Here is a 26,126-nt window from a genome sequence, read left to right as displayed (position 1 = left end):
TGTGGTAGTTAAGTTGATACGAATTTGCCTCTGTGGGATACGACACTCTTGCTTGCTAATTGCTACACTAGTCCCGTACACTTGTGGGTATCACTTGTGTTAAAATAAGTTGAGTCAAAGGAGTATTTAATTTTTACGTTGATAATTACTCCCCCTGTCCTTATTATGTGTCTCACTTTTCCATTTTGGTTCGTCTATTATTAATTGTCTCACTTCACTTTTATTATTTTTAGTAATGGACCACATTCCACTAACACATTTTTCTCTTGCATTATATTATATAACTAATTATATAAAAGTGGGATCCAAGTATCACTAATCTTTTCAACTCATTTTTCTTAACATTTTTTTAAAATCTGTGTCGGGTCAAAGTGAGACACATATTAAAGGACGGAGTAATATTTTTGTAGGATTCTTTTATCATAGTTTATACTATTAAGTATAATATGCATTTTTATGGTTATATTTCAGGGAGTATTTGATTTTTACATTGTTAGTTATATAACATTTCTATTGGATTATTTTGTCATGATTAATATTAAGTATATTTATGTATATTATTTTCATTGTTTCTTTGTTCATCTTAATTTTATGTCATTTAATAATTGAATTTATAGTATTATTGTAACATCCCACCTTTTTATTATCGTAAGACGTTTAGAAAACCGACCTATTAATATATATATATATATATATATATATATATATATATATATATATATCATATAGGGATGTATTCAAATCCTTTTCATATCTTTTGTCTTTTTTCCTTCTTAATCTTAGCCCCACGATTTTGTCATCTGACGGTTAGATTAATACCACGTGTCATTTAATAATGCACATTTTCATTCTAATAATTCACAGCGGCTAATAATGCAATATTATAGACTAATAATGCACATTTTCATTCTAATAATGCACAACGGCCCGCAACCCGTGGGCCGGCCCGAATAGCCCGCCAAATTTACAGGGTTAGGGCTGAAAATTTCTAGCCCGATAAAATTACAGTCCGATTAGCCCGCACCCGATTAACCCGCAACCCGTTAGGGCCAGGCCCGAAAACCCGATGGGTTGGCCCGAAAACCCGATAAGATTTCTATCGTTCTATTTGTTTGACTCTAATTCGACAATTCATTTGGTTATTTTATAATATAGATTACTAAAAAAATAATTTTATTAACATAATAATAGATATATAAATTAGAAACTTCAAATTCATTAAAAAATATAATTTTAAATTTCTAAAACATGCTTTAAAATTCTTGATTTTATGTTTTATTTTACATAAATCTCAAATATTAGTATTTGGTCATGTTTATGTTTGAGTTTAAGCATATATATCAAATTTATCATAATTAAATATTTTACATTTTATAAATATAACTAATTTTCACTATTATTTATTGGATTGAGCGCATGTTAATTTTATCGTTAGCAACCCGATTAGCACGCTGGGCTAGCCCGAAACCCGAGCTTTTAGGGTTAGGGTTGAACTTTTATAACCCAAAAAAATCACAGCCCGATTAGCCCGCACCCGATTGACCCGCAACCTGAATAGGGTTGGCCCGGAACCCGATGGGTTGGCCCGATTAACATCCCTAATCACCACCGCTACGGCGCTGATATGGTGTAATAAACACATGGAATAATATAATAAATTATTTGAATGAAGTATGTGTTGAAGCATTTGAAGTCCTACTAGAATGAAGTAAAACCCTTATCCAATGAAGTAATAACGTTTCTGAATGAAGTAATAAAGTCACTTGAATAAATTGCATTTTTTAATGTGAATAAAGTAAAAACTCATGTCAATGATTTCGAATGAAGCATATGTTGAATCATTTCAAAACCTACTTGAAGCAAGTAAAAACATATTGTAGTTTCAATGTATTACATACGGAATGAAGTAATAAACCTATACAATGAAGTAAAATTGGCTTGTAATGAAGAGCGAAAAATTTTTGCACAACAGCATATCTCATCAAAAAACTAGATCTTATGGCCCAGATTTGGTCTCTAGTTCGGTCTTTAAGAAGGGTTCGACATTAATTACAACTATATATATATATATATATAGGGGTGTGTTAGGGTCCTTACAGCATCTTAGTGTAAAACACAGCACTAATCACAGCCCTTAGATCCTTAGATTGGATGGCTGTGATAAGCTACATTATCATACTAAAAATGTACATTATTCGCCGAGGTACATTATTAGAATGGAAATGTACATTGTAAGACTAAAACTGTACATTATTAAACTAAAATGCTACATTATTATCCGAGCTACATTATTAGTCTAAAATTCTACATCATTAGATAACACGTGGCATTAATCTAACCGTTAGATCATAAGATCCAATGGACTGCAAGTGTTTTGAGTTTTACTTATACTTAGCGTTCTGACCTGAATACATCCCTATATATATATATATATATATATATATATAGGATTGTGTTAAAATGACAACATCTCTTAAAGTAACACCATACCACCATTCCTAGCCAATCATTTGTACATGTGGACGAATAATAAGCTGCCATGTGGCAATCATAAAAATTGCTCAAGGGTAAATTTTCGCGGACTGCAATATCCAATACACTAGACTGCAATTTTTCCCGACTGCAATATCCAATACGCTAGACTGCAATCTATAGATTGCAGTCTAGCGTTTATACTATTGCAGTATGGCATATATGATATTGCAGTCTAGCGTGGTGTCACAGTGTCATTTTAAGAGTGTTGTCATTTTAACGCACCCCTATATATATATATATATATATATATGGGAGTGCTCAAATCCATAACCCAATTTATGTCAAATGTCCAATTAAATCTCACCCATTCAATTTCTTAATCTGACGGTGGATTTGGCTGCCATTTGTATTTTATTTAATAATTATAATAAGCATAAAAGGGTAAGGATGGTATTGATATTTTGGCAGTTTTTAAGTATCCATGATTCACGTTTCAGTTTTTAAGTATCCATGATTCACGTTTCTTTTTTTTAGCAAGATTGATTCGCCTTAACTGAAACAAAATCAAAATCACGGAAGGCTCTTTCTCTGGAGATTTTTTTCCATAAACATAAACACAACCACGCATAGTAAGAAGTTATGTGCCGTCGTTCACCATCTCAAGAGTATTTCGCGATTATCAACGATGGAGGAATGTAAAAAATGTTTATGCGTATGATTTTTGTAGTGCATTTCCGTTCTATAAATTATTGCAACTTTGTAAATTACAATCTGTTGCAATTTTTCTAACCACTACGGAGGCAACCACTCTTGCCCTTCGGCCTTCGCCCTAGTCCGTAGCTGTTCATGGAGATAAAGTCGCAATTTTTGAACAAGGATTCTCATCCGATCAAAGCAAATATTTCAATTATGTGAATTAGTATCTACATTTTGTTTATAGACGAAAAAAATGGTGTTTGGCAGTGATGATTAGATTACTAATCCCAGCTCTATGAGACCTTTGTTTTGTGTGAAGGTATTAGGGACAATATTTTTTTCTCACTTCTCGTCTGAGCCACTCCATTTTTAATTTTAATTTGTTGCAATTTTTCTACTGAATTTACGTTGTTCAAATTGTTTTGTGATTAATGTCTTTTTGTATTTGCACGACAATATTTTAGTATCATGAAGGCAATGTAATCGCGTCATGTTTGTTGGAGTTGGACTGAAATATAGGAATATGATGTACATAATGTAACTTGGTATATATCTATAATGTATTTCGTGTTTTTGGGTGATGTAACTTGGTATATATCTATAATGTATTTCGTGTTTTTGGTATATATCTTGTTGTCTTACCGAGGCTATTTATGAATACAACGTTTGCCAATATCAGTATTTGACATTGTGTAATAGCTAAGTAACATATTATTCAACCCAGTTAGTAACGATTTACATTATCATTACTCTAGATTTACATTAGTCAATTTTTTGATTTACATTGTTTAGCACATAGTAATTCAATACTGTCCAATTTCGTTGATTGTTTTGTTTTTATGTATAAGTATCGTTTGTGGAGCACATTTAATCATCAGCACCATCAACTACTCTTGCCCTCTTAGACCGTGTACATAAGATAAAACAAGGACGATTACAAATCAACTACGGAATATTGTATTTGACACATGTATTAAAATATAATTCTACTAAAAGCGCATAATGTTGCAGCACCAATTGAATAATGTATGTCCACACCAACATGAGTCCCATCCCGTTTATATTATTGCTTTTATTAGATTACCCTAATGTGTTCAGCCTGTTGTATGTTACTAATTAGGGGTAACACTGTAACGTATAGCACAAACATTTGGCATAACAGAGCTCATACCCATGACTACAATGTAAACAATTATGCAATACATTATTATCGTTTGCCTATTGGATAATGTAACAGGAAGTGGTTAATAATGAAACAAAGGGCATGCAAATAATAGCAAGAAACAACTTATTCCAGAGCGCATACTAAATTATATATTAAGTTACATTGTTGATAAATCTAGAATACATTATTTCATTATACATGTGGATAATGTTACTGGAACTCTTCAATAATGTAAACAAATATGATAATGTATCATGTTTATAGCTACAGGTTATCATCTATGGGTTTGGCAATCGACTTGAAGGGTCGCCCTCTTTTGACCACGTTCTTCCCCTTTTCTATCGGAGAGTCTTGAATGACCACAACATTACAACCGGGTTTAGTAGAATTCAAAAAAACCCTAAACAAACAAACAAACAAGCAAACAACATACCCAAAGTTAAACTGAATAATGTAATCAGTGTTCAAAGACGAAACGTGTGCTGATACACACTGTAAATAGAAGCTCCAGCAACAAAATTCATAACTTATACTACAGTTGTACAATTCATCTCAATAATGTAAACAAAAAATTCAACATTTAGTCTTGAATAGTTTCAAAACAAAAACGAATACGGTTGTAAATTACCTCAAAATTCAACATTGTTCTAGAACAACCATTTAATTAAAGAACCAAGACTGTAAATTACCTCAAAACAGTCGAACAATGGTTGCTTCAATTATACCACTGCCGTGCTTAGTGGAAACAAAATTGTTGTGTTTAAACCACCGAATCTGAATACAAAAACGCCTGCGGTTGAATGTGCTGAATAGAAAATATCGACGTTGTAGTGATGAAGAAATGACTAGGGTTGAATGTGTAGAGAAATTTAGGGAACTAGGTTTTGTGTAGAATGGGCTGAATTGGAGTGAAAAATCGAGGGTGAGAGGATGTGGGAGGTTGGTTGAAATTAATTAGAGCTTATTTCGGAACTTCCATTTAAAAAACCGATTGCTATTGTTGATGTTCCAAATATACCCCTATAATGTAAATCAGAATTCGTAATAATGTAACACGGACAATGATATATACTATTAATCTAATCCATCCATCAAGTTAATCCCTATATATACATATATATATATATATATATATATATATATAGAGGTGCGTGATCAAATACTAACTAAGTTACAGTAATAACTAATAACTAATAACTAATATCAACTTTGTTTGTTAAAAATATCAATATAGAGACATAAATTTATCAATCTTCTTGTGCTGATAAACTTATGTCTTTGTGTTGATATTTAAATTTTACATGTTGTATTGATATAATTATGTCTTTGCATTGATATTTTTAATACACAATATTGAAAGTTATTAGTTATTACCGTAAATTAGTTAGCACACTAACGCAACCCTATATATATATATATGGTCTTGTTAGGTTGAGATTATTTACCTTAATTGAGAAATGAGATGCAATATGGGCCATTAATCCACAAGATTCATGAAATGTCAACAGCGAGCATATTATGTCAACACAGGGGTATAATTGTCATTTCATTAATAAAATGGTGGAAAAAATAAAATTGTATTTCAAATCATATTCTAAAACTCTCTCTAAAGCTCTCGCTGCAAAATCTGCTAATCTTTAAACCATTCATACAATTCTGCGAAACTGCTAATCTTCGAAATCATACGATCTTGTTGTGAGATTTTCGCTAATGCCATAAAATTCTCTGATCAGCAATTCAGCGGTCTGCAGATTTCTAGAAAGCGGAGAAATTACAGCTATTGTCGACGAAATGGAGGGAGGCAATAGTCGAGAAGCAACCTTGCAAGCAGTCACAATTCTCGGCCTCCTTGAGTCGCTACAGTTGATGCCGTGCTCGTCGCAATTTACCTCCTAGAATTTGGCGCTGATCTGGTTGCGACATTGATGTGGAATTGTGGATGATTTCTCTGATTTTTCTTGATTTTGGGGGGATTTTCCTTCTTCGATTTCATTAGTAGTATGATTTTAATGTGATTAATACTAGAATAATCAGTTTTCTTATGAATTCAATTTCTGATGATTTTTTTGTTGATTAGCAATTGAAGAAGCGCAATCGAACATCGGAGTACATCAAGCATCACCTTCCAGTTAAGGATTTGTTTAAAATTTTTAAGATTATTGACATTTTATTCAATAGCTATTGACATAGCTATAAAAATATACATATGTTAACATGTATTGTATATTGTTGACATAGTGTATGCTTGTTTGAATGGATGTTGACATAGTTATATTCACATTATAAACATGATCAATTTCACTAATTAGACTGTGCATTATAAACATGATATTGACATATTGTATGCTTGCTTGAATGAATGTTGACATAGTTATATTCACATTATAAACAAGATCGATTTTACTAATTGACTGTTGATGTTGATATGACGCTGGTTGTACCAGTCGTTGCCGTTAGCCATCAAGAGGCCGCGGCCGATGAAATGCTTGGAGCCCTGCTGCTAGAGCCATGATTTCCCGGAGAGGCTGCTGTATTTGGACAGAAGCTCTTTGATGAGGTGTGTTTCGGTGAGGCACAGCTGTGGCTCCACTCCGTTCCAAAATATGAAGTGTTTTCCTGAATGAATAAATGAATGAATAAAATGAATGATGTGGTGCATATATATATATATATATATATATATATATATATATACTGTATGTTTTGGACCAGAGGATGTAATGGGGGAGGAGACGGGAGATGATATCGTGGTGGAGAGAAAGGCAGTCGTTGGCGGTGAAATTGGGTCCATTGAGGAAGAACAAGTGCCTCAACAACAAATGCCTGATGTTGATGACAGTGGTGTTGGGTCTTCCCAAAACCTACTCCCAAAAGAATTCACACAGAATGTAGTGAAAAACATTAATCACATGAATTACAGGAAGATCAATCTTGTCAGGGTCCTTAAAGAAGCTCCCTCACACATCAAATCTAATTTTTTATTTGGATTGGTGTGTGATATGGCTAGATCTGCACTTGGAAGCCAAACGACTCCACTTGAATCTGTGGCCGACTAGTTTCTTCATTTGTCCAAGACGTTCCTTCAAGACAAGTCTGATACTTTTGATCACTGGAAAACAATATCTAAATCAATAGTTATTGCTGAAAAAGAAAAGGAAGTTCTTGAAGATTTGACTGAATTTCCAACTTTTAAATTTGGACATTTCTTTGATGAAGTAAGTACATCATTTTGTTTACATATGTTTCTCTGAGTTGACATTAGATTACTCCTACATTTTATATACAATATTGTAGAACTAATACAATCAGTATGCAGAAGAAAGAAACAGAGAAAATATCCCTACATCGCCAGGTTATGATCCTAAAGGGGTGAGCCAAATCATATTTTTTGTTATTTAGAATTAATTCAAATTAGTTTGATATTAATTATAAATTACTAATTCAATAGGCTGCTAAAGAAAAAGAAGTAAAAGGAACAAAAGAGGACACAGTGGGTGATGAGAATAATGAATCAGCCTCTCCTATCTCACCACCAGCTGCAGGCCTAATGGATGACGCACAAGTTGAAACGAACAAATAAAAGCAACAGGAGAAAGGGAAAGAGAAAGAAAGAATATTGTTAAAATAAAATAACTAAAACTAAGATTAAATAGTATATTGTTTTTATAAAATGATTGAATTGTTGTTGACATGGCTTGAAAGTGTAGTTGACATTTGGTTATAATTGTTGTTGACATGGCTTATAATTGTTGTTGACATGGTTTCTATGTGTAGTTGACATGACTTATAATTGTTGTTGACATTACTTATAATTGTTGTTGACATGGTTCTATGTGCAGTTGACGGCTTATAATTATTGTTGACATGACTTATAATTGTTTTTAACATGCATCTGTGTGTAGTTGACATAGTATGTAACATAGTCGACATGGCTTGTATGTGTAGTTGACACGATATGTACCGTAGTTGACATGACTTGTATGTGCCGTTGACACGATAAGCATTGATAAGGCTAATTTCATGCATCGGTTATGTGATGAAAAGTAACCATTTAATGGGTCAAACACAAATTTTAAGCCAGGTGTGTGAAGGAATTCACTAGGTCTAGGAAGTACTGAAGGCAGCGGACTAGCGAAGGAGAGAGACGAAAAGTGAGCAGAATTAAGGAAGAAAATGGCTAGATGAAGGAAGTCCAAAGTTGAGGGCAAAGAAGACTATTCACACAAAAAGCCCCTGCTGGACCCACTTCCACGCCTATATAAAGAGGAGCATGCAACACACGAGAGATAGATGATTTTAGCTCTCAGCTCACACACACACTCACACACTTGGGAGAATGGGGATTCTGGGGTAGTTAGAGGTTTCATCTTCGGAAAAATTCTGTTGCAACACCGTCCTCACAGAGGGCGAAGATACAATCGTTTACTTTTCAGTTTTTGCATTTTGATTTCCGTCGAACTTCACCGTTTTGGAAGTCGTCTGCTCGTTGCTACTTATCGTTATTCTATGAAGTTTATTTCATGTCATGATGGTGTAGATTTGTGTTGATCTACGTTGATTTTATGTTCTGGGGAGTTTTATTTCGAAGGTTGATGTTTATTATCTGTTGTTTTGATGTTTATATACTTGATCTGGGAAATATGTTGTTGATCTGTGGTTGTAATTGTTGATCTGTGGTGATTCGGCAAATCTGTAGTTATGGAGATGTTTTTTTATCGGACTTTGGTTCGGATGCTTGGATCCGGAGTGGATTTAGCATCCGAAGTGCGGATCTGAACGGGGGAAACTGAGTCGTGCATGGATTTTGATTTTCTACTTTCGTTTTCATGTTGCTTCGTCTAGTAGCGTAGATCTGCCTTAGTTTTAACTATTCTTCGTTTTTACTGCTTTTTAATTCAGTCTGCTTCGTTTCAATTTATGTTCTCTCCCTATTTTACTGATTGTTTCATGCCAAAGGTTGGAGAAGATGATGTCGCTGTTAGTTAGGGAATAGTTTTCTTAGATCTAGAAATTGTCTCGCTTGTTCCAGTTTATATGCATGTTTCCTGTTCCTGCCTAGATCTAGTTGTTAGTGTAGCAAATTCCGATTACCAAGTCTAGTATAAATTCCTCAACCCAAAGTTGCGTGGCAGCAGCCATACCACCCAAAACTCCTTTAAATGCGTACTTTTGCATCTGTCCTCGTGGGATCGATCCCTACTTCCTTATACTAATTTTAGTATACGTGGTTGAGGGTTTTGAAAAGATATTCTGTGTGTCAGACGACCGAGATCTTCCAGTGTTCCGTGAGTTCATAGACCCTGTGATCTAGTGGATTCTCTAGACCCAGGAAGCTTGACATTCCTTATTGTGCACGCAGTTTAAAAGATATCATCAAGAGTTTCAAATGGCGCCGTTGCCGGGGATGGATGGCGTAAATTGTTTGCGTGTTTGAGGATTTGGTGTATATAGTTTAATTTAAGTTATTTTCTTTTTCTTGACAGTTTATGAACGCGGGCTACCATTCTGGAAGTTGGGCTAGTTCATCTGAGTCAGGAAACGCCCGGTACAAGTGGCAAGTCAAGGAGTCTACGTCCACTGTCACTACCAGATCAGGGTTAAGGACAGTAGACCCATTCCCGTTCGAATCAGAAAGTGAGAATGAGTGGAACTCATCAGGAGAAGAGGACCCGAAGTCGTCCACAGAAACAGAGCATTCCGAAACCGACGGTGAGGAGGACGCAAATATGGCACACTTAGTGGATCCCGATCCGGAGATAGGTTCACTCACCGCGCATCTGGACGGTGAGCCCGCCCATGCCATAGTCTCGAACCAGCGTCGGAGGTCTATTGATATCAAGACAAATGTGCTAGGAGTTTTACCCACATTCTCTGGGCGAAGGAATGAATGTCCTTACGAATTCCTAAACGAGTTTAGTAAGCTGTGCAGCATCCAAAAGCGACCCAACGAGGCGACTGAGGAGGACTACCGTTTGCGAGCAGTCCCGTTTGCCCTTAAGGGGGAGGCTAATACCTGGCTGCTGAGGCTCCCACCAGACTCGGTCAACACATGGAAGGATTTCAAGCTAGAATTCTTAGATTATTTCTTCCCGTCCAACAAGACGAATGCCTTGAAGAAGGAGATCCAGGAGTGCAAGCAAGAGTATGATGAGTCTCTGAGTTCTTACTGGTCCCGGTTCAAGGGACTGTTGGATGCCTGTCCGAACCACAGGATGATCGAGGCAGAGACTTACTATCTGTTTTACGAAGGTGCAAACCCTGAATAAAAGGATTTGATGAATTCCTCGAGCGGGGGAAATTTTACCAAAAATAAAGCAAGTGAAGCCAGAGAGACTTTGGGGTGATTGATTGAGGCGAAAAAGGCCTATGATAACCCGCAGAGCATTATGAGGAGGGGATCGGCCAACGCAGTAATAGAGCAAGACGATACGAAGGTGGAAGCCAGGATAGATAAGTTGGAGAAAGCACTGTTGAATGCAATTGTGAAGTACAACCCTCATGCCCCACCGGAGAACGAAAAACCCCCAGGTCCAGAGGAAAGGCAACTTCAACCTTATTACGGTCAACCTTGCGAAGGAGAGTACCAAGCCCAGGTGAATTCAATGGGGAGCTGGAATCCGGACGGAAGTTGGAATCAAGGAAGGCAAAAGGAGGCTCCATGGAGAAATCATCCTAATTTTAGATGGACTGACAATGATCAAAGTCAACCGCCTCCACTGTAGATCACAAATTATGCACACCCTCCAGAGCGGCAGTCCAACTGGTCAGGGAGGAATCAAGAGGGGCAGTTGCAGTTGGAATTCAGGAATCAGGATCATACTAATTGGGGAAGCAGGAATCAGAACAATCCAGGGAGCTCCTATGTGCCACCACACCAGAGGAATAACCAAGGAAATTACCAGAGTTCCCAACCTAACCACCAAGGGAACCAATGGAATTATCGGCAGAACCAGGGACAAAACCAAGGTCAAGGGTCGAACTCGAATCAATTCAACTCCAGATCACAGAGGAGTCTGGATGATATGGTCCACGACCTAGTGAATTCGCAGCAGTTCATGCAGAATAACCTGCATTCCAACAATGACGTGGTGCACAAACTGCAAGACGCCCAGTTGGAACACAAAGCAGCCTGATGGACATGATGGCGAAGCAGTTGTCCCAGATCACGGTTTCTTTGAATGAGATGCGGGGGAATGAAGGAAAACTTCCTGCAACAGTCAAGCCACCTGATCGAGCAAACATTAGTCAGATCACCTTGAGATCAGGGCGGGGTAATGAAGGACCAACCCTGGAGACCGATGAAGACGTACCCGCACAAGCAAGTAAGGGGAAGGAGAGCCAAGTGTTTCACAAGGCCAGCCCTAGACCCAGAGAAGTTCATGCTCAAGATGACCTCCAGAAGGGAGATTTAGAGGAATCTTTCCCACGAGCAGCTGACCCATTTTTCCTAGATCCAGAGCCTGAGATAGGAACTAAGGAAGTGAGCAGGGAAATTGGCGAAACCCCAGCTGGGAGTTCCACAAATGCGGTGAAGCGAGCGAAGCCGTTTCCATACCGAGGAGAAGCCAAGAAAAAAAAGGATGATACAGAGGACCTCATGGAAATTTTTAGCAAGCTGGAAATCAACCTGCCCTTCTTGCAAGCCCTGAAGATGCCTGCCTTTAGCAAATTCATCAAGGAATTCATAGCTGGGAAGACAAAGTGATAAGTCGTATTCTAAGCCTTGGTTACTGGTCAGTATGTCGTGAAATACATGTATTATCTGCAAAACAGTTGCTTAAGTGTGCAGGATTGAAGGATCCAAGTCAGTAGGTGACGATTCGTGTGACGCAAGTGAAAAGGGCACTAGAAGGGTGCGATACTGATCAGAATGCATGCCAGAGAAAAGGCTCGAGATGGAGAAGGGGGATAGCTGGGATGATTATGTTACAAGGGAAAAAAGGTCAAAATGCGGGAGAAGTCTACCCTAAAAGCAAGGGCAAGCCTCCCTATAAAAGAAGCCATTTGGAGAGAGAGAAGGAGTTCTGCTTTAGTTCGGTTCGGAGTTTGACAATCACACTTAGTAGAATTCTCCCTAGAAGATCCATCTTTCAGCATTATCTTACCTCTCGTTCCTCGCCACAGCCATGGTCACTTGACGTCCAGAGTTTGCCGGAGAAGTCATCAGTCCGTTGTTCCAGCCAGTTATCGCAGTAGTATAGTAGTATCATTGCCCGGAGTGGCAAAAACAATTTTAATCGCTTTCTTAGTTAAAGTTTACTTGTTTTCATCACTAGTTATTCTGCAAACACTCATCGTTGTTGCTCTTTTGAAGTACTTTGTTATTTTCCAACATTTACGTTATGAAGTTTCTATTTCGCATGTCACTTTGGTTTGAGTTTGCTTCATTCTGCCTAGGGAAGTTAGATTTAGTTATTGCTTTCAATTTCTAAGTGTTTTCTATTCGGGAGTTGTTGATTTGAAGTTGTAGCTAAGTTAGTCAAATTTTCGTGCATGAGTTTCTTTTCTGAGCCGTAATTACCACCTTGCATGTCAGTCAGTAGAAGTAAAGTTGCAGTTACCGTTTAATTTAAGTTTAAGCATTTTAATCGATGGATCTTGAGTTTGAATTCATGAATCTGAAGTTTAGTTATGGTGTCTGTGTTCATATGATTTTCGTCAATACTTGGTGAGGAAGAAAACGTCAAAATCAACTTTATTTGGTCTACTTTTGCTTTTAAGTTACTTTTTACTTTTGTTCCCTACTTTTCAGAGGTACTATCCAGACTTGTCAGAAAACCCCCAGCCATCAGATACACTTTGTTCTCTAACTTTCCTCTTTTAGTAACTGTCTACTTTCCACATGTCTCTGATACACCTTGTCCTCTACTTTCACGAACACTCCCACATGTCTGTTATTTTCCCACCTACTAGTCAGTAGAGTCTACCTTATTTCCTGTCTAGGTAATTCTCAACCCAAGCGTGGTAGCTAACCAAACACCCAGGAAAGTCACCACAGTTATCTAAACGTGTCCATCCTCGTGGGATTCGACCCTTACCTCCGCTATACTAATTAGTAAAAGTGGGTTGAGGAAATTTGTTTGAAGTCCGGTCTCGGTCGTCGTATCAACGACTCAGCTGGGTCGGGAATCTCTTCCTGATCAGTTGGATACACTCCAATTCCACATGCGAAACCATCGAGGACATAAGACCCAGACCGAGAACTCCATCAAAATGGCGCCGTTGTCGGGGATGGATGGCGTTCATACTTGTTATTGTGTGTGATCTTTTTGGTGTACATACTGTTTATAATTTTTCTTTTCTTTTTATTTTCAGTTTATGAGAAGTGGCTCGGCTCCTGGCCAGTGGAGACCAAGGATACTTCCCAGAGGAACAATACTCGTTACTACTCGTTCTGGCCTGTCGACAGCACTGTCCGACCTGGGCACGAGTAGCGACGAAGAAAAAGAGGAGCTAGAGTACCAGCTCCCGGAGCTTCCAATCCAACCAGTAAGGACATTAGTGAGGATGGCTGACCATGGTGAGGACGATCCCGAGCTCGCGACACTTAGCGCACATGCCGACGGAGATCCCCCACAAGCCATAGTGGTCACCCCAGGCCAGACCGCCTGTGATGTGAAACCCCACGTGATTGCAATCCTACCGACTTACTGTGGGAAGAGTTATGAAGGACCCTACGAATTCTTAAATGAGTTCTGCAAAATTGCAAAATCTGTAAGGCACAGAGGCGGCCAGCAGGAGCGAGCGAGGACGATTACAGACTGAAGGCCCTGCCTTTTGTCCTAAAAGGAGAGGCCAACACTTGGTTCATGCGCCTGCCAGCCGACTCCATCAATACATGGGCCGACTTCAAGTCAGCATTCCTAGCCGAATTTTTTCCATCTTCGAAGACAAGTGCATTGAAGAGGAAAATATCGTGCATAAAGCAAGAATATGATGAAACCCTGAGCGAGTACTGGGAAAAGTACCTGAGCCTTCTGGAGTCATGCCCCAACCATCGCATGAAGGAGATAGAGGTGCACCACACCTTCTATGAGGGGATGAACAAAGAAACCAAGGATCTGGCAAATTCATCGTCTGGAGGTGATTTCACCCAGTTGAGAGTGAGTGAAGCCAAAAAGGTGCTACGCAAGCTGTTGAATGCGAAGAAGACGTACGACAACGCGAGAGATGGGTACAGCAGAGAAAGGGTAGCGAGTGCTTCGGCTACTGACCAGGAGGAACGGATGGACTTGAAGATGGAGGAATTGAAGAAGGAACTGCTAACTGCAATCAAGCAGAACACTCCACCACCTTCTCCAACTAGAGGCCAAGAAGCCTCAGCACTACCGTATGATCAGCCGGACAACTCGCCGGATGTGGAGCAAGCGAATGCCGCAGGTTACTACAATTCCAACGGCAATTGGATTCCGGGGAAACAAAGAGATGCACCGTGGAGGGACCACCAAAATTTCCGATGGGGAGATGGGAATCAAAATCAGAATCAAAATCAGGCTCCAAATCAACCCAACCCCCAGCCGAACCAATATCCCAACCGCGGACCAACAAACCCTGACTACCAGTCTAACTGGGTAGGAAGAAACCAGCATCCTCAGAACCAAAACTCTCAAAACCAGAACCCGAACCCTACCTATGTGCCACCCCATCAGCGAAACTACCAAAACCAAAACCACAATCAAAACCAGAACCAGCACCAATTTAACCCAGGGCCTCAACATAACACCCACCACCAAAACCAAAGTCAATACCAGCACAACCACGATCAGTATAACCCTCCTGCCCAGTATAACCAGTACCCACCGAACCAAAACCAACAGAATTTCTCAGGCTACCAGTCAAACCCACCACCTCAGTATAACCAGCATCAGAGCTCGAGCCAATTCCATCACCCAAACAAGTCGAGGAGGTCCGTGGAGGACATGATGGGAGAAATGCTTGCCTCGCAGCAAAGCATTAAAAATGACTTGCAGTCCAGTAATGAAACAATGCAAGGAATGCAAAGTGCCCAGAAGGAGCATAGGGCAAATATGGATATGATGAACAGGCAGTTGGCCCAGCTCGCTAACTCAGTGGGCGAAATGAAGGGGAACTCAGGGAAACTCCCATCTACAGTCCATGTACCTGAGAAGGCAAATGTGAGCAAGATTACACTGCGGTCCGGGACAGCCTATAATGAACCTCAGCTCAAGAACCCTGTTGGGGAGTCTAATGGAGAAAGGGTGCTGAGCGACGTCATTCCAGAGGAAGAGCTCAAGAGGCCTCTGCCTCAGATGGAGGATCCGTTTTTTCTAAGCGAGAAGCCTACCGTGGAACGAAAGGAGGAAGAAACACAACCTGGGAATGAGCAACCGGGAGGAGTAATGCCCACATTGGAACCTCAAGCCCAGGAGGAGCCAAAGGGAATTCCACAAGGACTGACTGGAGAGGCTAAGGGAGAAAAACCGTTCCCATATCGGTTTGTGACGAAGAGGAAGAAAGAAAACCCGGTGGATTTCATGTTGATCTTTGGGAAGCTGGATGTCACTATACCATTCCTCCAAGCCGTGAGACTGCCCCCTCTGGGGAAGTTTATAAAGGAGTTCATAGCCGGGAAGGCCCAGGAAGATGGAAAGATCATGGTGGAGGGAATAGCATCGGCCATTGTACAGGAGAAGCTACCACCCAAGAGAGCCGACCCAGGTATGTTTACCCTGCCCATAACGATTGGAGATGTGAAAATCGAGCATGCAATGTGTGATTTAGGAGCATCTATCAATGTTATGCCATTATCCATTTATAATCGGTTAAAGGGGGTAAAATTGTCGAATACTAGGGTGTTAATCCAATTGGCTGATAGGTCATGTATCAATCCTGAGGGTGTGTTAGAAAATTTGCTGGTCAGGATACAGAACTTTACTTATCTCGCTGATTTTTATGTCATTAAAATGAGTGAACCAGAAGCTAGGAAGTCTAGCGGGATATTGTTAGGAAGACCATTTTTAAGAACGGCTAAGACAATTGTGGATATGGCCGAAGGGACAATATGCATTGACTTTAATGGTGAGAAATTTGTCTTTGACATCAACGAAGCCATGAAGAGACCAATAGATTCTGAAAATCTATGTTATGTTGATGTAATTGACCCCCTAGTCCAAGAATTTCTTGAGACCGAATTATTGCAGGAAAAGCTCCAAGCCTTGGATGTGTATGCCCAGGCTGACGTGGAAGTAGCCGCATGGTGTGATCTGATCAGTAGCCGAGGGTTGACTGACGAAGAGATCGAGGAAGCAATTATGGAATTCTGTCAGAAGTCAGAGCTAGCAGGATCTGTAGGGGCCGTGGTACCGGCCAATATGAAGGAAAAATCAGATGCTGAACAGGAACAAGAGGAGGATTCAAAGAAGAACCCTTTACCTACAGACACACTACCCCCGCAAGTGGAGTTGAAAAAATTGCCGGCAACCCTTAAGTATGCCTACCTAGGGGGGGAAGACTCATTCCCCGTAATCATCAACAGCGGGTTGACTGAAGAGCAAGAGGCAAGACTACTGACCGTGCTGAGCAAAAACAAGAAGGCTATTGGATGGAGCCTTACGGACCTGGAAGGTATAAGCTCGGACGTCTGCATGCACCACATTAGGCTAGAGGATGGAGCCAAGTCGCATAGGGACTCTCAAAGAAAGGTGAACCCAAACATGCGAGAAGAGATACTGAAGGAAATCTTGAAGTTGCTCTCACTGGGCATTATATACTCGGTGCCAGACAGTGAATGGGTTAGCCCAATCCATATGGTCCCCAAGAAGTCAGGGATCCAGGTGATTAAGAATGAGAGGAATGAACTAGTGCCCACCAGGCTAGTTGCTGGTTGGCGAATGTGTATAGATTACCGAAGGTTGAACGCTGCAACCAGGAAGGACCACTTCCCCCTGCCATTCATCGATCAAATGCTGGAGCGACTGGCTGGGAGGAAGTACTTCTGCTTTTTGGATGGGTACAGTGGATACTTTCAAATCTATGTGGACCCGGATGACCAGGATAAGACCACGTTCACGTGCCCGTTTGGAACCTATGCGTATAGGCGTATGCCATTTGGCCTATGCAACGCCCCCGGTACTTTCCAGCTGTGCATGATGAGCATATTCTCGGACTTGATTGAAGATTGTATAGAGATCTTTAAGGATGATTTCACCGTCTATGGAGACTCTTTCGACTCGTGCTTGCGACATTTGGATATGGTGCTAGGAAGGTGTCAAGCAAAGAGTCTGGTCTTGAACTTTGAGAAATGCCACTTTATGGTTACATAAGGAATTGTCCTAGGACACGTGGTGTCGGAAAAAGGGATCCAGGTGGACCAAGCTAAGGTGGATGTCATATCCAAACTACCCTTCCCTACTGATCAGAAAGGAATAAGAGGATTCCTTGGCCATGCGGGATTTTATCGAAGATTCATCAAGGATTTCGCCAAGATTGCCCAACCACTCACCAGACTTCTCCAGAACGAGGTGGAATTCGTCTTCGATGAGCATTGCAAGGCTGCTTTTAACCTCCTTAAGGAAAAGTTGATTTCTGCACCAATCATTCAGGCTCCTGACTGGGATCACCCCTTCTAGGTGATGTGCGATGCTAGTGACTATGCAGTGGGGGCCGTGCTAGGTCAGAAAATAGACGGAAAAAGGTACGTGATATTCTATGCGTCAAAAACCCTGAATCAAGCCCAACGGAATTATGACACCACCGAGAAGGAGATGTTGGCGGTTGTCTATTCATTCGAGAAGTTCGGGCAGTACCTACTGGGATCCAGAGTCATCGTCTATACTGATCATGCGGCGATCAAGTATCTCATTGCGAAGAAGGAGTCAAAACCTCGACTAATTAGATGGGTGCTGCTTTTACAAGAATTCGACTGGGAGGTAGAAGACAAGAAGGGAGTTGAGAACAAGGTAGCGGACCACTTGAGCAGAATAATACAAGAAGGGAACAGTGAAGATGTAAGGGATCGATTCCCGGAAGAGCATTTATGCGAAGTAATTTTCTCCGCAAGGAAGATCAATTGGGAAGAAGTGATGAGACTTACTGGTCAGGACGCAACAACCAAGGGTAAGGAGAAAGTGGGACAGGAACCCTGGTATGCGGACTTGGCAAACTACTTGGTAACAGGAGAGCTGCCAATGGTGCCAAACGTAACAAAGGCTCAGAGGATGAAGATCAAGAGCGAGGCAAGGTATTATTTCTGGGACGACCCATACTTGTGGAAGGTAGGAGCAGACCAGGTCATTAGAAGATGTGTTCCTGACTGGGAGCAACGGGAAGTACTGACGCATTGCCACTCCTTGGCATGTGGAGGGCATTTCGGACCTAGGAAGACTGCTAGAAAAGTGCTAGATAGCGGATTCTACTGGCCAACCCTGAATAAAGATGCATACGAGTTCTGCAAGGGTTGTGACCGTTGCCAACTGACCGGTGGAATCTCCGCAAGAGATGAAATGCCGCAAGTTCCAGTAATAGTTTGTGAGGTGTTTGATATCTGGGGTATGGACTTCATGGGTCCTTTTCCCTCATCTTATGGAAACTCCTACATCTTAGTGGCAGTTGACTACGTGTCGAAATGGATAGAGGCCAAGGCCACAAGCACTTGTGAATCCAAAGAAGTCACCAAGTTCCTCAAGAGTCATATATTCAGCCGGTTTGGGATACCAAGAGCAATCATCTCTGATCAAGGGACTCACTTTTGCAACCAAACGGTCGAAGCATTGATGAAGAAGTACGGAGTTCATCACCGCCTATCCAGTCCTTACCACCCCCAAGCCAACGGGCAGACAGAGATCTCAAACAGGGAAATAAAGAGCATTTTAGAGAAGACAGTCAACCCCTCCAGAAAACATTGGAGCATGAGGTTGGAAGACGCTCTGTGGGCATATCAGACAGCATACAAAACTCCTATAGGGATGTCCCCCTACCGCATCGTCTTTGGGAAGATGTGTCACTTGCCAGTGAGAATTGAGCACCGAGCATACTTGGCAGTGCAACAGGTTAATGTGGATGCTAAGGCATGTGAAGAGGAAAGGAAGCTACAACTACAGGAGCTGGAAGAGCTCAGATTGGAGTCATTCGACTCAGCCATGTGGTACAAGGAGAAAACAAAGATGTGGCACGACAAAAATCTGAGAACCAAGGATCTCCAAGTTGGCCAGAAAGTACTACTCTTCCAGTCAAGATTGAAGCTGATGCCTGGGAAGCTCAAATCAAAATGGGCAGGACCTTATATTATCACTGCATTACGTGCTAATGCAGCGGTCGAGATTTCAGGGAGTATCCCTAACTCCGAACCTTTTGTCGTTAATGGACATAGATTGAAAATATATAGGGAAAATGAAGAGGTGTGTGTAGTGGAAGAAATTCCACTACACTTTAAGAGCATCTAAATGACCAGTAGGAAAGGGATTTGTAGTTCCACCTGGTTAACGTCATATGTAATGTACTTACTGACCAGGTAAAACTTCAAATACCCTTAGTAATGATGTAAATATTGTAAATATTCGGTAATTTAATTTAAATCAAGAAAGAAAAACAACAAAATTTTTTTTTTCGGATCTTAAATATTAATTCGGAGTTCGTACTGACCACAAGGATGCCACTTAGGTGAAACTCTGAATTATGTTAAAGAACCTTTTATTTACTTTTTCTATTTCTAGCTAATTGAGAAGAGGGAGTTGAGTAAAGTTTGAATTTTGGCTGTGTTGCAGCTTTGCAGGCGAGTGCAGAGGCTGGGAGGCGCGTGAGGCAAGGACGTGACAAGCAACGTCCAATCGGCTGTCAGCAAGCACAACCGCCTCCCACACGAAGCGTCTCAACCGAGCGACTGCCTACAACCGGTCAAAACCCTCAACTGCCCACCCCTCTATAAAACACCCCACCGCCTACTTCCCTTCACTTTACAAACTCTCACCTGCACTCTCTTTTCCACGACCGCAACCCCCACTCCGAAAACCACCAACCACTACAGAAACTACCGCAAACCACCACCGGCATAGCCATGGCAAAGAAGAAGGCAACCGTCAACCGAGCATCTACCGCCGGCGGGGCCTCGTCTGAACCACAGACAGCAGCCGAATCAAGGCCGCCAAGCCCACAACGAGCGCAACCACCGCCGACGACACAAATTCCGGCGATGGTTCCTTTAGACGCACTGGCGGCGTTTCTAAGCCAACAGGACCCAACAGAGACTGGGCAGCAACCCTAGCCGGATTTGGCTTAACCGGAGGAGTGCCGGCGACATCAAACCCTACCCCAACCATAACCACAGAAAATCCACCCACCACCACTCCAAAAACCTTAATTCCGACGTCCGAAAATATTTCCCCAACAATTGCTGCACAAGCAGAACCCTCCCACCCTTCTCTCAGACACCAAACAGAGCCGCTGGACGTCAGCCCTCTTTCCGCCTATCAAGATCCCAACTGGGGAGAAACAGAAGACAAGAAGAGTGGAGAGGGAGCAAGCGAGAGCGAGAAAGGTGAAGCAGAGGAGATTAGGGCCACTAAGAAAAAAATCGATGTAGCGGAGGAGGAGATAGATCTGAATGAGACGGCCAGGAAGCAAGGGATAATGACAGAGGAAGAATTTCAAGCGGTTTTAGGCAAAGGGGATAGGATCGTGGTAAACCCTGAAGGGGTGGCTGAGGTACTGGACATCGCATCCCAGGCAGTAGGGAATGAGGAAACAACAAAGAAAGCGGAAAGGTCGGAAGAGGTAGCCCACCAGTCAGCTGAGGAGAATAGAAAATCGCGGGCAGAGATGGCGAAATTGACAACCCTAATGGAGAGCGTACTAAAGGAGTTGGCAAGAGGAAAAGCAAGCAATGAAGCTGGACCAAGCGGACATGGAGGACAAGAAGCTGGAACCACCGGACCTGAGGAAGAAGAAAGTGATGAGCAAATGGAGGACGATGACAACCAAACCGGACCTGCTGAGGAAGAACCAACGGACCCACCTGCACAGAACCCTGCACCACGAAGGAGCAGGAGGAACATCTGATCGAACCACCCCAACTGACCAGTTAGTTTTTCTTTTTGATTTTTTTTAGTGTTTCTTTTATTATGTTATTATGTTTTTCTTTGGTGCATATGTTATTATGTTTTCCTTTGTGTTTAGTCGTGAGCATGTTACCTCACACTTAGCCTACTGCGTAGTCTAAGTGTGAGGAGTTTATATGTTTATATTTCATGTTTGTAAATATTTTGTTCTGTTTTGTACATCTATGTTTATATCTGAAACTCTCCCACTTAGCCTATTGCATAGTCTAAGTGTGAGAAGTTTTTAGATATAATATGTGTTTGTTATAAGTGTGTGTCCGTCATACTAGCCATTCCCACTTTTCACTTCGCAGCCCGTATCTGGGGCAGACACTTGTGAAGTGAGAGAGGGGAGCTAATGGCCAGTATGACATGTATATATGTGTTATTGAGTCAGTACATGTTAGTTTTTTTTCAGGGTTTGTTAGGTCTAGGAATTATGTGTTATGTTTTATGAATGGGCTTAAAACTCAACTGCCTCGAACTGACGGTGAGGGGAATTGAGGGAGATAAGACATGCCGGAAAACGGAAACCACCCCCTCCAGTAACCCCTAGGCAGTATAGATGATGCGAGTATGAAGGAAAAACCCAACCCTTAGGTCAGACACGAAAGCCCTCTTAAAAGGTGAGTTAAAGGCCTAAGGTGGAACCACTTTCCACTAAATACTGAAAAAAAGAAGAGAGGCTACCACATGATGTCTAGGGCAAGGTGACCGCGTGTAGCAAACCCTGAAGGCAGTAGGAAACCCCCCCCCCCCCCCCCAAAAAAAAAAAAAAAAAACCCTACCCTTAGAACCCCATTTTCTAGCCTAACTTATACCCCGAAATAACCCATCAGCCACTGGAACTGTGTACGTGCAAGGCATGAGGCAAGGAAGCAACTGCCCAGGAGGACATACAAAAGGAACCAGCTGAAGAAAAGAAAAACAAGAAAAAGGAGAAAATCGATCTGAAGTTTTCAGATCCAAAAAAAATAGAAGAAGGAATAAGGGTGGCAAAGCCACAAAAAAGAAAAATTGAAGAAAATGGTCGCAGATACTTGACCACAAAAAGAGAAAGGAGGAAGAAGGAATAAGGGTGGCGAAGCCACAAAGAAGCTACTGACCAGTTGGAAGCCAATGTCAGAAATTGTCCAGCCGAAGAAGAAGCCCTAGCCAGAAGCCCGAATGCACACAGTTCTCCCTCATCAAAATAAAAAGTTAGTTTTTGAACTTAGAGCCTTAGGGACAACTACCCCAAACGCTACAAGCCACTAGCCCCATTACAAGCCTTAAAGACCTTCGGGAGCTGCATGTGAGATCTGAGTCCAAAACATCTGTGGTTTAGCATTGAGAGAAAACAGTCCTAACATCCCCTGTGAGGAATGAGTGACTGAGTGAACCCAGTGTTTGGCTTAGGATTGGGTGATCTTGACAAGCAGATATACTGACTGGGGAAGAAAAGGGGGGCGGCGGAAGTTCAAGGCTGCCTAAGGCCGGATTGCACCTGATCTCGAGGGGAAGGGTGGTTGAAAATGTAGCCTGTTCTATGTGTTTAAGTTAACTATATGTGTATGTGTTTGTGTCGTTAGTGTTTTCTTTTCTTTTGCGTCAGAGTCTTGAGTCTAGCTAGGTAGAGTCGGTCAGGGGAGTAACCAGGCTCGAATTCGACTTATTTCTTGAAATTTGTCTTCACGCTTGAGGACAAGCATGTGGTAAGTGTGAGAAGTTTGATAAGTCGTATTCTAAGCCTTGGTTACTGGTCAGTATGTCGTGAAATACATGTATTATCTGCAAAACAGTTGCTTAAGTGTGCAGGATTGAAGGATCCAAGTCAGTAGGTGACGATTCGTGTGACGCAAGTGAAAAGGGCACTAGAAGGGTGCGATACTGATCAGAATGCATGCCAGAGAAAAGGCTCGAGATGGAGAAGGGGGATAGCTGGGATGATTATGTTACAAGGGCAAAAAGGTCAAAATGCGGGAGAAGTCTACCCTAAAAGCAAGGGCAAGCCTCCCTATAAAAGAAGCCATTTGGAGAGAGAGAAGGAGTTCGGCTTTAGTTCGGTTCGGAGTTTGACAATCACACTTAGTAGAATTCTCTCTAGAAGATCCATCTTTCAGCATTATCTTACCTCTCGTTCCTCGCCACAGCCATGGTCACTTGAAGTCCAGAGTTTGCCGGAGAAGTCATCAGTCCGTTGTTCCAGCCAGTTATCGCAGTAGTATAGTAGTATCATCGCCCGGAGTGGCAAAAACAATTTTAATCGCTTTCTTAGTTAAAGTTTACTTGTTTTCATCAACTAGTTATTCTGCAAACACTCATCGTTGTTGCTCTTTTGAAGTACTTTGTTATTTTTCAACATTTACGTTATGAAGTTTCTATTTCGCATGTCACTTTGGTTTGAGTTTGCTTCATTCTGCCTAGGGAAGTTAGATTTAGTTGTTGCTTTCAATTTCTAAGTGTTTTCTATTCGGGAGTTGTTGATTTGAAGTTGTAGCTAAGTTAGTCAAATTTTCGTGCATGAGTTCATTTTCTGCGCCGTGATTATCACCTTGCATGTCAGCCAATAAAAGTAAAGTTGCAGTTACCGTTTAATTTAAGTTTAAGCATTTTAATCGATGGATCTTGAGTTTGAATGCATGAATCTGAAGTTTAGTTACGGTGTCTGTGTTCATATGATTTTCGTCAATACTTGGTGAGGAAGAAAACGTCAAAATCAACTTTATTTGGTCTACTTTTGCTTTTAAGTTACTTTTTACTTTTGTTCCCTACTTTTCAGAGGTACTATCCAGACTTGTCAGAAAGCCCCCAGCCATCAGATACACTTTGTTCTCTAACTTCCTCTTTTAGTAACTGTCTACTTTCCACATATCTCTGATACACCTTGTCCCCTACTTTCACGAACACTCCCACATGACTTGTCAGAAAGCCCCCAGCCATCAGATACACCTTGTGACCCTCTCCGATTTAGTAGGAATCAGCCCTGATCTCTGCATGCATCACATCCGGTTAGAGGAGGGTGTAAAGGCTCACCGAGACGCACAACGGAAGCTGAATCCGAACATGCAGGAGGATGTTCTGAAGGAGGTGTTGAAACTGCTCTCTCTAGGGATCATCTACTCCATCCCGGATAGTGAGTGGGTCAGTCCTGTCCATATGGTGCCTAAAAAGTCTGGAATACAGGTTGTCAGGAATGAAAAGAACGAGTTGTTGCCCACGCGGCTGGTGACTGGGTGGAGGATGTGCATCGACTACAGGAAGCTGAATGAGGCCACAAGAAGTTCACAGTCGGAGGTCTACGACGCGGTTCTTCTGGCGGAATTGACGCAGAAATTGGGAAGCGTCGAGAAGGCGAAAGAAGTGTACGCCCTATTCTCAGCCAGCCTGATGACAACCGCGGCTGCCACACCACCGCTGACGATCCCTGTGGATTCGACGGCCCAACCCGCAGTTCCCCACGTGAGAGGCCTCAAACATCAACCAGCGTACCGGACTCTAGTTTTCAACAGGTAGAAACCGCTCCAAGCACAAGCCTACTGGAAGCGGACAAGAGGGAGACAACAGGTGAACTGGCGGCAGATGGTGGGCGGAGTGATGATGATAAGACGGTGGAGTCCGAGAGACAAGGAGATGAACCCTAACTCTGAGGGTGAGAAAAAGGGGGTAATCCCTATTCGAGAGGAAGTTGCTGAGGGGGAAACCCCTGTTATGGTAGAGTTTGTTGAGGGGAAAACCCCTGTTTTGGAAAAGATTACTGAGGGGGAAACCCCTGTTCTAGAGATGATGGCTGAGGGGGAAACCCCTATGGAGACCGGGGATGAAACCCCAAAGGATTTTAGGGGAGCGACCCCTGAACCAATGGAGGAGGGGGCGACCCCAAGTGATGTCAGGGGGGAAACCAACCAAAAGAAGGATGTCTGCCTTTCTCGCAAAAGAAGGATTTTAGGGGAGCGACCCCTGAACCAAAAGAAGGATGATACAGAGGACCTCATGAAATTTTTAGCAAGCTGGAAATCAACCTGCCCTTCTTGCAAGCCCTGAAGATGCCTGCCTTTAGCAAGTTCATCAAGGAATTCATAGCTGGGAAGACAAAGCCAGACGGGAAGATTGTGATCGGGGAAAATGTATCTGTTGTGATACAAAAGAGAAGGATGCCTTCGAAATGCACAGACCCAGGTATGTTCACATCACCCAATTCTCTAGGGGATATCAGATTCGAGCATGCCATATGTGATCTAGGGGCGTCTATAAATATTTTACCACTTTCAATCTACAAGAAACTGACGAGAGTTAGGATGGTCGCTACCAAGGTGGTAATCCAGTTAGCAGATAGAACTTGCATCTGTCCCGAAGGTGTGTTAGAAAATGTCATAGTTAAGGTGCATGATTTTCTATATCCTGCTGATTTCTATGTTATCAAAATGAATGATAATGAGTCTGCTGAGTCTAGTGGCGTGCTTTTAGGGAGACCATTCTTACGCACTGCCAAGATCATTATTGATGTCTTTGATGGAACGATTTGCTCGGACTATAATGGGGAAAAATATACATTTAGCATAGATGAGGGAATGAAAAGACCATTAGATGTTGAGAATTTGTATGCTATAGATGTTATTAACCCCCTGGTCCAAGAATATCTTGAGACGGAATTGATACAAGAACAAATTGAAAACTCGGAGTTGAGTCATTTCATCGACCGAGAAGTTGTACGGTGGTGTGCAGCAATGAACACAATGGAATTGACAGATGAGGAACTA

General features: G+C 41.6%; 1 non-coding gene across 1 annotated transcript; it reads left to right on the top strand.

Annotated features, from left to right (window-relative positions):
* The first annotated feature begins 3,430 nt into the window (after nt 1-3,430).
* On the top strand, nt 3,431-3,539 carry LOC125191449 (small nucleolar RNA snoR69Y). The gene has a single exon (XR_007171132.2). It is a non-coding gene; the product is annotated as a small nucleolar RNA snoR69Y (small nucleolar RNA).
* Nucleotides 3,540-26,126: the final 22,587 nt, after the last annotated feature.

This window comes from Salvia hispanica, chromosome 5 (assembly GCF_029641045.1).
Source record: "Salvia hispanica isolate PSC_SH4W2 chromosome 5, Shi_PSC_v1, whole genome shotgun sequence".
In the NCBI taxonomy this organism is placed as follows: domain Eukaryota; kingdom Viridiplantae; phylum Streptophyta; class Magnoliopsida; order Lamiales; family Lamiaceae; genus Salvia; species Salvia hispanica.
The sequence above is the reverse complement of the archived record's forward strand: the minus strand, read 5'-3'. Positions and strand labels throughout refer to the sequence as shown.